We start from the raw sequence: 12563 nt of genomic DNA on the forward strand, positions 1-12563 counted from the left end.
AATGCGCGCCTCCCAGGGCACGTGGCGGCTGTTATCCACTTCCCGGACGTCAATTCACTATTGACCAGGCCGGAAGTGGTTAATGAATAAAAAATAAATAAATAATACAATATGTATACCCCATTTTGTTGGTAAAATGTAAAAGATGATGTTTCTCTGAGTAAAGCGATACCGAACATGTCATGCTTTAAATTTGCGCACGCTCGTGGAATGCCAACGAACTACGGTACTTAAAAAATCTCCATAGGCGATACTTTAAAAAAGTTTACAGGTTACCTGTTTAGAGTTACAGAGGGGGTCTAGCACTGGAATTATTGCTCTCACGCTATCGTTCGTGGCGATACCTTACATGTGTGGTGCGAATACGGTTTACATATGTGCGCGCGACTTACATATGCGTTCACTTCTGTGCTCAAGCATGGAGGAATTGTGGCGTCTTAGTTCCTCCAACCCAACTGCTCTCATCCATGTCTTTATGGACCTTGCTTTGTGCACTGGTCCAAATCATTTGGAGGAGGGGGGATTATGGTGTGGGGTCGTTTTTCAGGGGTTGGGCTTGGCCCCTTAGTTCCAGTGAAGGGAACTCTTAGGCTACTTTCACACTGGGGCTTTGCGTCGTCAGCGGTAAAGTGGCGCTATTTTTAGAGGTGCTTTATCGTAGTTTTTGCGGTTTTATTCGGCCGATAGTGGGACACTTTTAAAAGGGTTAAAACCGCCCGCCACTGCCGCGGCGCTTTGCCGGCAGTTCAGCGGCGCTGCCTATTGATTTCAATGGTCAGAGGCGCTTTAGTAGCGGTGTATACACCACTCCTACAGCGCCTCAAAGATGCGGCTGGCAGGACATTTTTGAGCGTCCTGCTCGTGCACCGATCCAGTGTGAAAGCTCTCAGGCTTTCACACTGAAGTGAGAGAAGAGGCTTTTTCAAGGAGCTTTGCAGGCGCCATTTTTAGCGATATAGCGGCTGCAAAGTGCCTCCGTTTGAAAGTAGCCTAAAGGCTTCAGCATACCAAGACATTTTGGACAATTTCATGCTCCCAACTTTGTGGGAACAGTTTGGGGGATGGTCCTTTCCTGTTCCAACATGACTACTTACCAGTGCACAAAGCAAAGTCCACAAAGACATGGATGAGCAAGTTTGGGGTGGAGGAACTTGACTGGCCTGCACAGAGTCCAGACCTTAACTTGATAGAACACCTTTGGTATGAATTAGAGCGCAGACTGTGAGCCAGGCCTTCTCGTCCAACATCAGTGCCTTACCTCACAAATGCGCTTATGGAAGAATGGTCAAACATTCCCATAGACACACTCCTAAACCTTGTGGACAGCCTTCTCAGAAGATTTGAAGCTGTTATATCTGCAAAGGGTGGGCCAACTCAATATTGAAAGAAAATATAGGAGCCAGTAGGTTCCAAACTCATGCAAATCAATGACCAAAAAACGAATAAACTACAATTAAGAGCTGCGTGTTGTAAAGTGTAAAAAGCACCCAAAACTTGAAAAGATAAATAAAAAAATAAACCGTGCTCTTATGTCATAAGATACATATCATAAATCACCAAATACATCTTCATTTACCCGTATAAGACGCACCTAGGTTTTAGAGGAGGAAAACAAGAAAAAAAAATATTCTGAACCAAATGGTGTACTAAAATATTTACCAGTGCCCATGAAATGCAGCCTGACTATTGCCAATAATGCAGCCCGACCTGTGCCATTATTGAGTCCTGACCAGTGGCACTACAAGTCCCAGCAGAGCAGGTTGGCATATTTCAGTCCCCCACAGAGGCACTACAAGTCCCAGCAGAGCAGGTTGGCATATTTCAGCCCTCCACAGAGGCACTACAAGTCCCAGCAGAGCAGGTTGTCATATTTCAGCCCTCCACAGAGGCACTACAAGTCCCAGCAGAGCAGGTTGTCATATTTCAGCCCTCCACAGAGGCACTACAAGTCCCAGCAGAGCAGGTTGCCATATTTCAGCCCTCCACAGAGGCACTACAAGTCCCAGCAGAGCAGGTTGGCATATTTCAGTCCCCCACAGAGGCACTACAAGTCCCAGCAGAGCAGGTTGCCATATTTCAGCCCTCCACAGAGGCACTACAAGTCCCAGCAGAGCAGGTTGTCATATTTCAGCCCTCCACAGAGGCACTACAAGTCCCAGCAGAGCAGGTTGTCATATTTCAGCCCTCCACAGAGGCACTACAAGTCCCAGCAGAGCAGGTTGCCATATTTCAGCCCTCCACAGAGGCACTACAAGTCCCAGCAGAGCAGGTTGGCATATTTCAGTCCCCCACAGAGGCACTACAAGTCTCAGCAGAGCAGGTTGCCATATTTCATTTTTTGCCGGCAGTGGCAAGGGGGCGTTGACAGCGGTGGTGGGGGGCGGTGCTTAATTTACTTTCGGACCATAAGACGCAGAGACAATTTCCCGCATATTTTTTGGGGGAAAAAGTCTTATAGACCGAAAAATACGGCATAAAAAATACATAAAAATTGTGAAGCCCATATATAGATCCCACACGTGAATAACGTCCTCAGTGAGTATAGGAAAGGTTCCTCTTCACCCCACATAGAAACACAATGCACTCCTCAGACTTAATTGGCCCCTATTACAGGGAGTCAAATTAGACAAATGGGAAAATCCAAGAGGTCACAGGAATGAATCCAAAACGCTGCTGTCATCCATTCAATATTTATACAGATAGTGTATTCAAAGCTCCATTTTTGCCATATAGAGAGGAAGATTCTTTATAAATATTGAATGAATGACAGCAGTGGTTTGGATTCACTCCTGTGACCTCATGTACGACATCTTGGATTTCCCTATATACAGTACCTACCGTATCAGGGGAAAATCGTGGGTGCGCGATATACGCCAATCCCCTCTGTCTCCGACATTGTCCGAGTCGAGCCGAGTGTACTGCGCACTCGACCAGGCTCGGCCACGCTCGGCTCCGCCCGCAGCAACGCGAGAGGAGCCGAGAGGAGCCGAACACACAGGAAAAACGGCTCCTCTCGGCTTGCGGCAAAATCGAAAAACGAACACCGGAGACGCTCACCTAGATGGAGGCCGCAGATGGACATGCAGGACGGAGATGGACACCTGGATGGAGGCCGCAGACAGACACGCTGGACGAGATGCACACCTGGATGGAGGCCGCAGACGGACGAGATGGACACCTGGATGGAGGCCGCAGACAGACACGCTGGACGAGATGCACACCTGGATGGAGGCCGCAGACGGACGAGATGGACACCTGGATGGAGGCCGCAGACGGACAGCTCCAAAGCCGCAGACGGACCCCGCACAAGGAAGCCGCAGACGGACACCCACAAGGCCGCAGATGGACGCCGGACAAGGCCGCCGATGGACGCAGGGCAAAAATGTAAGTTTTCTTTTTTTTCCTTTTTTACTTGGCTGAGCTTGGGGTGCGCGTTATACGCCGGGGCGCGATATACCCCGATAAATACGGTAATTTGACTCCCTGTAAAACTCATTATTGAACCCTATGGACTGGGATGCCATTAAAGTTCATGTGAGTGTAAAGGCAGGCCTCACAATACTTTCGACAATAGAGTGTGTGTGTGTGTGTGTGTGTGTGTGTGTGTGTGTGTGTGTGTGTGTATATATATATATATACATATATAGTAACTGCCTCATTAAAGAAGTGGTAAACATTGCAACAATATCTCCAAATATGTGCTTAACTAAAAAAAAAAAAAAAAACGTAATAGTTTAAATTTATTTTTCAGGTGGCCATATAAATTTTTCCACCACATCCGAAGACTGGTTCAAATACACTTTATTATAATACACTTAAAGCGGAGGTTCACCGGTAAAATGCCGTTTTTACCCTTAGATGGATGCTCATTTAGTCTAGGGGAATCGGCTAGTTGTTTTAAAATCCGAGCATTACTTACCGTTGTAGAGAGCGATCTTCTCCGCCACTTCCGGGTATGGGTCTTCGGGACTGGGCGTTCCTTCTTGATTGACAGTCTTCCGAAAGGCTTCCGACGGTCGCATCCATCGCGTCACGATTTTCCGAAAGTAGCCGAACGTCGGTGCGCAGGCGCAGTATAGAGCCGCACCGACGTTCGGCTTCTTTCGGCTACTCGTGACGCGATGGATGCGACCGTCGGAAGCCTGTCGGAAGACTGTCAATCAAGAAGGAACGCCCAGTCCCGAAGACCCATACCCGGAAGTGGCGGAGAAGATCGCCCTCTACAACGGTAAGTAATGCTCGGATTTTAAAACAACTAGCCGATTCCCCTAGACTAAATGAGCATCCATCTAAGGGTAAAAGAGCAAAAAACAGCATTTATGGGTGAACTCCCGCTTTAAGGCTTGGTTCACACTGCTGTGATGCAGGAACCCTGCGAATCCAATGCGGGTTCCGCATCGCACCTGAATCACACAGCGATCACACTGAGATCTGCGAACCACTGGGGGTGTCAATGTAAAGCTAACGACACAATGCGGTGCGAATCACATGCAATTTCTGGCATCACGCAAGTGTGAACAGGGCCTTAATATCTTCACACTTGTAATTTTTACACCCAATGTGCACTATATTTTATCTTTTATCATCCCTTATCAAAAGTGTGAATGTACAGTGGAACCTTGGATTGCGAGTAACGTGGTTAACGAGCGTTTCGCAATATGAGTAATTATTTTTTTTAAATCCTGACTCGGTTTGCGAGTGTTGTCTCACAAAACGAGCAGGATTCAAGCCTCTGCGGTGTGCAGTACCGTATTTGGTGGGGGTGCTGGAGCCGATCTGAGCCGTTTGGAAATCCTCAGTTTTTGAGCATTTCCGAGGGTTTCTCTCTTCGGCGGCCTCCCCCCCAGCTCTGGTCACATGCGGTATTGCATGCCATAGAAGTCAATGTGGAACTAATTTATTTTCGTTTCCATTAACCTCTATGGGGGAAATTCAATTTGATATGCGTTGTGCAGTACCACGTTTGACCTGAGGTGGGGGGCGCCGGAGCCGAGCGTAGCCGAATGGCGCCAATCGCAGCCGATCGGAAATGCACGGAAAGGCCAGAGGACAGCTCGGCTGACCTCGGGAAACTGAGTCTTTTTCAAGGTTTGCCGAGGTGTCCTCGGGCCTTTCTGTCCGTTTCTGAGGCTCTCTGGCGCCCCCCCCCCACCTCTGACCACATGCGGTATTGCATGCCATAGAAGTCAATGTGGAACTAATTATTTTTGTTTCCATTGACTTCTATGGGGAAACTCGCTTTGATATGTGAGTGCTTTGGATTACAAGCATTCTCCTGGAACGGATTATGCTTGTAATCCAAGGTTCCACTGTATACATTTTTCCTTATCATCTGGACCAGGTCTTGGTACATCCAAATAATGGTCCATGTGTATCTCAAACAGCAGTCTGGAGGTCCCTATCTTAACATGTAATCTACATAAAAACAAACATATCTGTACAGTGGAACCTCGGATTGCGAGTAACGCGGTTAACGAGCATTTCGCACTGCGAGCACTGTATTTAAAAAAATCCTAACTCGGTTTGCGAGTGTTGTCTCGTAAAACGAGCAGGATTCAGGCCAAAGCATTGTGCAGTACCGCGTTTGACCTGAGGTGGGAGGCGCCGGAGCCGAGCGTAGCCAAATCGCGCCAATCGCAGCCGATCGGAAATGCACGGAAAGGCCAGAAGACAGCTCGGCTGACCTCGGGAACGGAGTATTTTTCGAGGTTTACCGAGGTGTCCTCGGGCCTTTCTGTCCGTTTCTGAGGCTCTCTGCCGCCCCCCACCTCTGACCACATGCGGTATTGCATGCCATAGAAGTCAATATGAAACTAATTATTTTTGTTTCCATTGACTTCTATGGGGAAACTCGCTTTGATATGCGAGTGCTTTGGATTACAAGCATTCTCCTGAAATGAATTATGCTTGTAATCCAAGGTTCCACTGTATACATTTTTTCCTTATCATCTGGACCAGGTCTTGGTACATCCAAATAATGGTCTATGTGCATCTCAACCAGCAGTCTGGAGGTCCCTATCTTAACATGTCATCTACATAAAAACAAACATACAGTATCTGTACAGTGGAACCTCGGATTGCGAGTAACACAGTTAACGAGCGCTTCGCAATGCGAGCACTGTATTTAAAAAAATCCTAACTCGGGTTGCAATCGTTTTTCCCGTAAAACGAGCAGGATTCAGGCCAAAGCATTGTGCAGTACCGCGTTTGGCCTGAGGTGGGGGGCGCCGTAGCCGTATGGCACCGATCGGAAATGCACGGAAAGGCCAGAGGACAGCTCGGCTGACCTCGGCAAACCTCGGAAACGGAGTCTTTACAAGGTTTGCCGAGGTGTCCTCGGGCCTTTATGACCGTTTCTGAGGCTCTCCGGCGCCCCCCCACCTCTGACCAAATGTGGTATTGCATGCCATAGAAGTCAATGTGGAACTAATTATTTTTGTTTCCATTAACTTCTATAGGGAAAATCCCTTTTTTACAAGCATTCTCCTGGAACAGATTATGCTTGTAATCCAAGGTCTCACTGTATACATTTTTCCTTATCTGGACCAGGTCTTGGTACATCCAAATAATGGTCCATGTGCATCTCAACCAGCAGTCTGGAGGTCCCTATCTTATCATGTCATCTACATAAAAACAAACATCTGTACTTGAATATAAAAACCAAAAAGTAGGTGAAGAAAAAAAAAATGGGCCCAATGGCATGGGGACAGAGGATCTAATTCTTTCCCAATCTATATAAAATGGGGGGGGGGGAGGTTTGGTTGCCCTTTTCATGAGTTCCATATTTTATTTTTTTATTGTTTTGTGCTTTTACATGTACTTGGGTTGATGCATTGTCCGTGTATAAGCGTGAATCTAGTTTTCAGACCACAATGAATCTTTTATGGAGCCTTGTAGCCTCCTGGTTCTTAGAAGTCAACATCTCCTAGAACAGTGAACCTTACAAGTACGTTGTAGCATGCTGGACAGGTAGGGCGTATGACTGATAGGTTCACGTCATAAGACCGACATAAAACAATGTTCACGCCCCTTGATCCATTCTGTTAATGATTCAAAAGGAAGACAAACGTAGGCAAGGAATGTTTACCCTCTTATGTATCAGTGTGAGGCCTACACGGAAGTCATCTAGACAGCGAACCTCCGTGTCTAAATCTTGGTAAGAACATTTAATGCAACAGATAGTGCCGTAAACAGGCTAAAAAAAAATGTTAATCGTCAGGATTGATGCAGCGGTTATAAAACGTTTTCAGGATTTTTATGTGCTGTTTTATGTATACTATGTTATGTTTTTGTTTAGCAGCAGCCGTCATAATCTAGTAAAAAAAAAATGATGATTGTATACATTTATTATGAAAACTGTATTGGATGTTTTAACCAACGCTTGGGGTTAATTGCAAAAGAATCCCATATGAAAAAGTTTTGAGTTATAACATTATTTTTTATGAATTAATATGCTTTTGTTTGTACTTAGAAATGGAAATGGACTAGAAATGGAGAACATATATTTTAGAAACTCTGTCAGCCAATGCTATGTATCTTTTGGGGCAGATTCACGTACCTCCGCCCATCTTTCCGGGCGCATCATATCTAAGATACACTACGCCGCTGAAACGTATTTTTTTGTTTTCGAATCCTCAAAGAATTTGCGCCGTAAGTTACGGCGGCGTAGTGTATCTTTGGCGGCGTAAGGGCGCTGAATTTAAATGGATGTAATGGGGGCGTGTTTTATGTAAATACGTCGTGAACCGACATAAAGATGTTTTTTGGGGGTGGGGGTTTTCCAGTGCGCATGCTCGAAATTAAACTGGAACCAGCCAATGCTTACGACGGTGACGTCATTCTACGCAAATTCCTATTCGCGAACGACTTACGCCAATGACGTAAAAAATTCAAAATTCGACGCGGGAACGACGGCCATACTTAAAGAGGAGTTCCACCTAAAAATGGAACTTCCTCTTAACCCACTCCTCGCCCCCTTACATGCCACATTTGGCATGTCATTTTTTTGGGGGGGAGTGGGGGCTTCAGGAGAAGGGGACTTCCTGTCCCACTTCCTCCTTCCGTCCAGGGGCTGGAAAGGTGATTAGCTTAATCGCCTTTTCACAGCCCCTCCCTGTAGGCGAGCGCCTGTCCAATCGGACGGCGCCGCGCTGCTCGCGCATGCACACTGCCGCTCGCGCATGTGCAGTGGGTGCCCGGCCGTGAAGCCGAAAGCTGTCACTGCCGGGTGCCCACACTAAGAATGAAGACGCCGGCGAGGGGGGGTGAAGAGCGGAGCCCCGGCCGGCGCGTCACTGGAGCCATGGAGCAGGTAAGTGTCAGTTTATTTAAAACCAGCAGCTACACTTTTTGTAGCTGCTGACTTTTAATAAACTTAAAAAAAAGGTGGAAAACCCCTTTAACATTGAGTACGCCTCATAATAGCAGCTTTAACTATACGCCAGAAAAAGCCGAACGCAAACGACGTAAAAAAATGCGCCGGCCGGACGTACATTCGTGGATCGCCGTAACAAGCTAATTTGCATACTCGACGCGGAATTAGACGGAAACGCCACCTAGCGGCCGCCGAAAAAAATGCACCTAAGATCCGACAGCGTACTAAGACATACGCCTGTCGGATCGAGCCGAGATGCCGTCGTATCTTGTTTTGAAGATACAAAACAAATATACAACGCGCAAAATTTGAAATTATGCGGCGCATCAAGAGATACGCCGGCATAATTCTTTTGTGGATCTGCCCCTTTGTGTTTATAAGATATTTTTATACAGTGACCAAATGAAGTGGGTGCAGGTTGCTAAATCCATTAAGCAACATCATTTTTAAAGTGGGTGCATGTTGTTGATTTGTTGTAATATTGTGCATGTGGAATGTTTAAATCCTTGAAAACCATTAAATAGATTTTCCCTTGGGTCACACCTATGCGCTTTTTAATGCATTTTGCAGCTTGTTGAAACGCAACCACAGTCCATTTAACATGGTTTCTAATGTACACGTTCACATCTATACATTTTTCAGCCGATGCATTTTTGGAAAGGGCCAGGGACTTTTTTTCCAGCAGCGGATTGCATTTTGCAGGTACCTGTAATAGACTTCAATGGATCAAGTGTTGCATTTTTGATGCGTTTTTATATGCCTTTTGCATTTTTTTTTTCTCCATAAAAAAGTGTATAGCTGGGGGAAAAAAAAAGTCAGCAGCTACAAATACTGTAGCTGCTGACTTTTAATATAATGACACTTACCTGTCCAGGGAGCCCGCGATGTCGGCACCCCAAGCCGATCCATCCATCGGCTACGGGTGCAGGCACCGGCATTGCAAGTAAGGCAAACCGGCCATGAAGCCTTCGGGCAAGCCTTTTGCGCATTCACAAGTTGTGCAGTGCTGTCTGAATGGTCCCATCTTCTGGGACACACACACAGGTTCCCAGAAGGCGGGGGGGCAGATGCAACCGCAGAAGTGACGTACCTTGCCGCAGTGACGTAGGACGGAAGTCCTGAAGGGAAAAAAAGGCAAAAAAGGTACCAAAAAGAAAAAAAATATTATAAAAAAATGAGGGAGGTGGGGTGGTCAATTGTTGAAAACAGATGTCTTTTTGCCTGGAAATCCGCTTTACCCGCTTGCCGACCAGCCGCCGCAGTTATACTGCAGCAGGTTGGCTCGGCTGGACGAATCGCCGTAGCTGTACTTCGGTCCGTTTTAATAGCTATAGCAGGCGCGTGCCCACAGCGTGTGGCCGGCACCCGCAATGCCTGCAGGCCACCCACGATCGCTCCACAAAGGGCCAGAATGGGGATCTGTCAATGTAAACAAACAGATCCCCGTTCTGTCAGGGGAGTAGAGAGATATAGTCTGTTCCTAGTGATCAGGAACAGCGATCTCGGTATACTACCAGTCAGTACACAGTTAGAAACACCTCCCTAGGGAACACTTAAGACTTTAATTGCCCCCTGGTGTTAACCTCTTCCCTGCCAGTGTCATTTATACAGTAATCAGTGATTATTTTTAGCTTTGATCACTGTAATGTCACTGGTCCAAAAAAACTGTCAAAAGTGTCTGACCACAAAGTGTCCACCACAATGTCATAGTGCCGCTAAAAATTGCTGATCACTGCCATTAAAAAAAAAGGACAATAAAAAGGTCATAAATATATCCCCTATATTGTAGATACTATAACTTTTGTGCAAACCAATCAATACACACTTATTGCGATTTATTTTTATTTTTTACCAAAAATATGTAGAATAATACATATTGGCCTAAACTGATGAAAAATGTGAGTTTTTTTGGGAGGGATATTATAGCAAAAAGTCAAAATATATATATATATTTTTTTTTTAAATTGTCTGCCTTTTTTTGTTTGTAGCGCAAAAAATTAAACCTGCATAGGTAATCAAATACCACCAAGAAAGCTCTATTTGTGAGAAAAAAAAAGAAATCAATTTTGTTTGGGTACAGCGTCGCATGACCGCACAATTGTAAGTTAAAGCTATGCATTGCCATATCGCAAAAAGTGGCCTGGTCATTAAGGGGGTAAATCCTTCTGGGGCTGAAGTGGTTAAGGAGTGGGCCAGGAAGCTGACCACCAGGTCTTTAACCCCACTGACAGCAGAATGTAAAAACAAGAATTGCCCTGGTGATCAGTGCAGCCTCGTTAATGCCAATCAGTGGCCATCAGTGCTGCCGATCAGTGCCTATTAGTGCCGTTACATCAGCGCACATCGGTGAAATTAAAAATGACTTATTTGCAAAATTGTATAGCACAAACAAAGAAAAACTTTTTTTTTTTTTTTACAGGATTATCTGTCTTTTTTAGATGGTTTATCAAAAAACATCCAATGGTGGTTAAACATCACCAAAAGAAAGCCCTTAAAAAAAAAATATGAAAATTTTGTTTGGGTACAGTGTTGCATAACCACATAATTGTCAAAGTGTGAGAGCACTAAAAGCTTAGATTTTGCCTGGGCAGAAAAAGGGGTAAACGTGCCTGGTGGTAGGCAGGTGGTTAAACATGTTTAGGATAAACACAGGTCCATACTCAAATACAAAAAGGTCAAAATAAATTGAGAAGTGAAGACTTCATGGACCACTTTTTGTGCCGTCAGCCTGAAATATATTTACATTTTCTCTCCTATGTATGTGTTACGTAAAAGTTCTTACATGTAACAACTTGGATTAAACCTTACTGAAGTAACTGCAGGGCAATGTGTACAACTAGATAGGATATCCCAGGATAGATTTTTATAAAACATAGCAGTAAGTTCCAGTTTAGATGAGGAATAACAAGGGTTGATCAATTGTGTTGACACTTCTCTATCCACCGTTTATGATGTGGTGCTACACTACTTGTGATCTTTGGGCTGTGGCTGCACATCAAGTTGCTTAGCATTCACCAGGAAAGCAGTGTTTAGGAAAATACCAGCAATGCTGCAGATCCTGATTTTGGGAATACAATATTCAATTTCCCACTAAGACCAAAACATGCTTTATGGGTTACTTGAGCATTGAACATTGTGTATTGGCTTTCAGTAATTCATACAGCAGGGTCCTAGGAGGTTGGTGTGTGTTATCCTCTTCGGATGGAATATCTAAGATCAAAGGAGGGGAGTTGGATGGCCTTTCAGAAACAGCTGGGTGGGTTCTGGCTTATTCAAGACTTTAAGCCTCCATTGTCGTTTTTGTTTCTCTAGAGTTGGCACAGGCTGTTGAAGGTGAGCACTCATTCAGCTTCTTCTTTGGAGCCGTTTGAAGTTTCCCATCTGCTTCACAGATAGCATTTTCCATAGTACCTCCAAGGCTTCTTCCACATTCGCAGACTGAGTTTTTTTCTTGGGAATTGCACTCTGACGTGCCCCACACAGCGCTAAGATCGCTTTCCAGAGGGTGGCATTGTATCACCTTCCCTGATGCCTTCCTTTCTAAGACCAAAGCTACCACCACCTGCACATCAGTTAGGGACTTCTGCATCCCCGTTTGAGCATCCACCACCTTTCCAACCGTCTTCTGAACCTCAGTGAAGGCTTGCTGTAAAGTAGACTATGACCGGGGCCATCTGTGTGATTGAGTGCTGCCTTTTGCATGACCCTTGGGAACGTTGGGTTGCTGGATTTTGCAATCAGGGCCTATTCTTAAATTGTCTTGATTAACTTAGAGTAGGTCAAATGGTCACTTTGGTCTCTTGTCAGAAGTTTAAGCATTTTGGAATCCAGAGGTTGCCCCCTTTTTAGAACCTGGGTCAGCAAGGCTCTTCTTGCCGTATAAGTCTCGTTTGACCTTGTGGAGTATCTTGTCCAGGCACTTGATGAAACTTGACAACTTCTACTCTTCTGTGGATACTTCTAAGTGTAGCACTAGTAACACTACATTCCACCATCTATTGCAAAATATACATTCCGACACCTGTGTTGGGTGGGAATGTTCTCTATTTAGAGGTGAGGTGGTTCAGTCTTCCCTTGGGTTTTGAAGAAGCACAATGTATGTGTGAAACGCGTCACCACCTGGGTCTGTGTAGTGGTCCTGGTGGCAGTTTATGTATACATAAACTCGCTGGATTGACATAGGTGTGCA

The 12563-nt window shown here is 45.4% G+C and overlaps 1 protein-coding gene across 2 annotated transcripts in view; it reads left to right on the forward strand.

Annotated features, from left to right (window-relative positions):
- Positions 1-12563, forward strand: part of TMEM98 (transmembrane protein 98) — a 48993-nt gene that overhangs the window by 16179 nt on the left and 20251 nt on the right. Inside the window, exon 1 of one of the 2 annotated variants that reach the window (XM_040329756.1) lies at positions 7046-7156. The exons of the other annotated variant lie outside the window; for it this stretch is intronic. The gene's annotated coding sequence lies outside the window, so the exon portion shown is untranslated. Of the gene's footprint in view, positions 1-7045; positions 7157-12563 lie in introns of those variants that run through there. 2 annotated transcript variants of the gene reach the window in all.

The sequence above is a fragment of the Rana temporaria genome, chromosome 12, assembly GCF_905171775.1.
Source record: "Rana temporaria chromosome 12, aRanTem1.1, whole genome shotgun sequence".
NCBI classification, from domain to species: domain Eukaryota; kingdom Metazoa; phylum Chordata; class Amphibia; order Anura; family Ranidae; genus Rana; species Rana temporaria.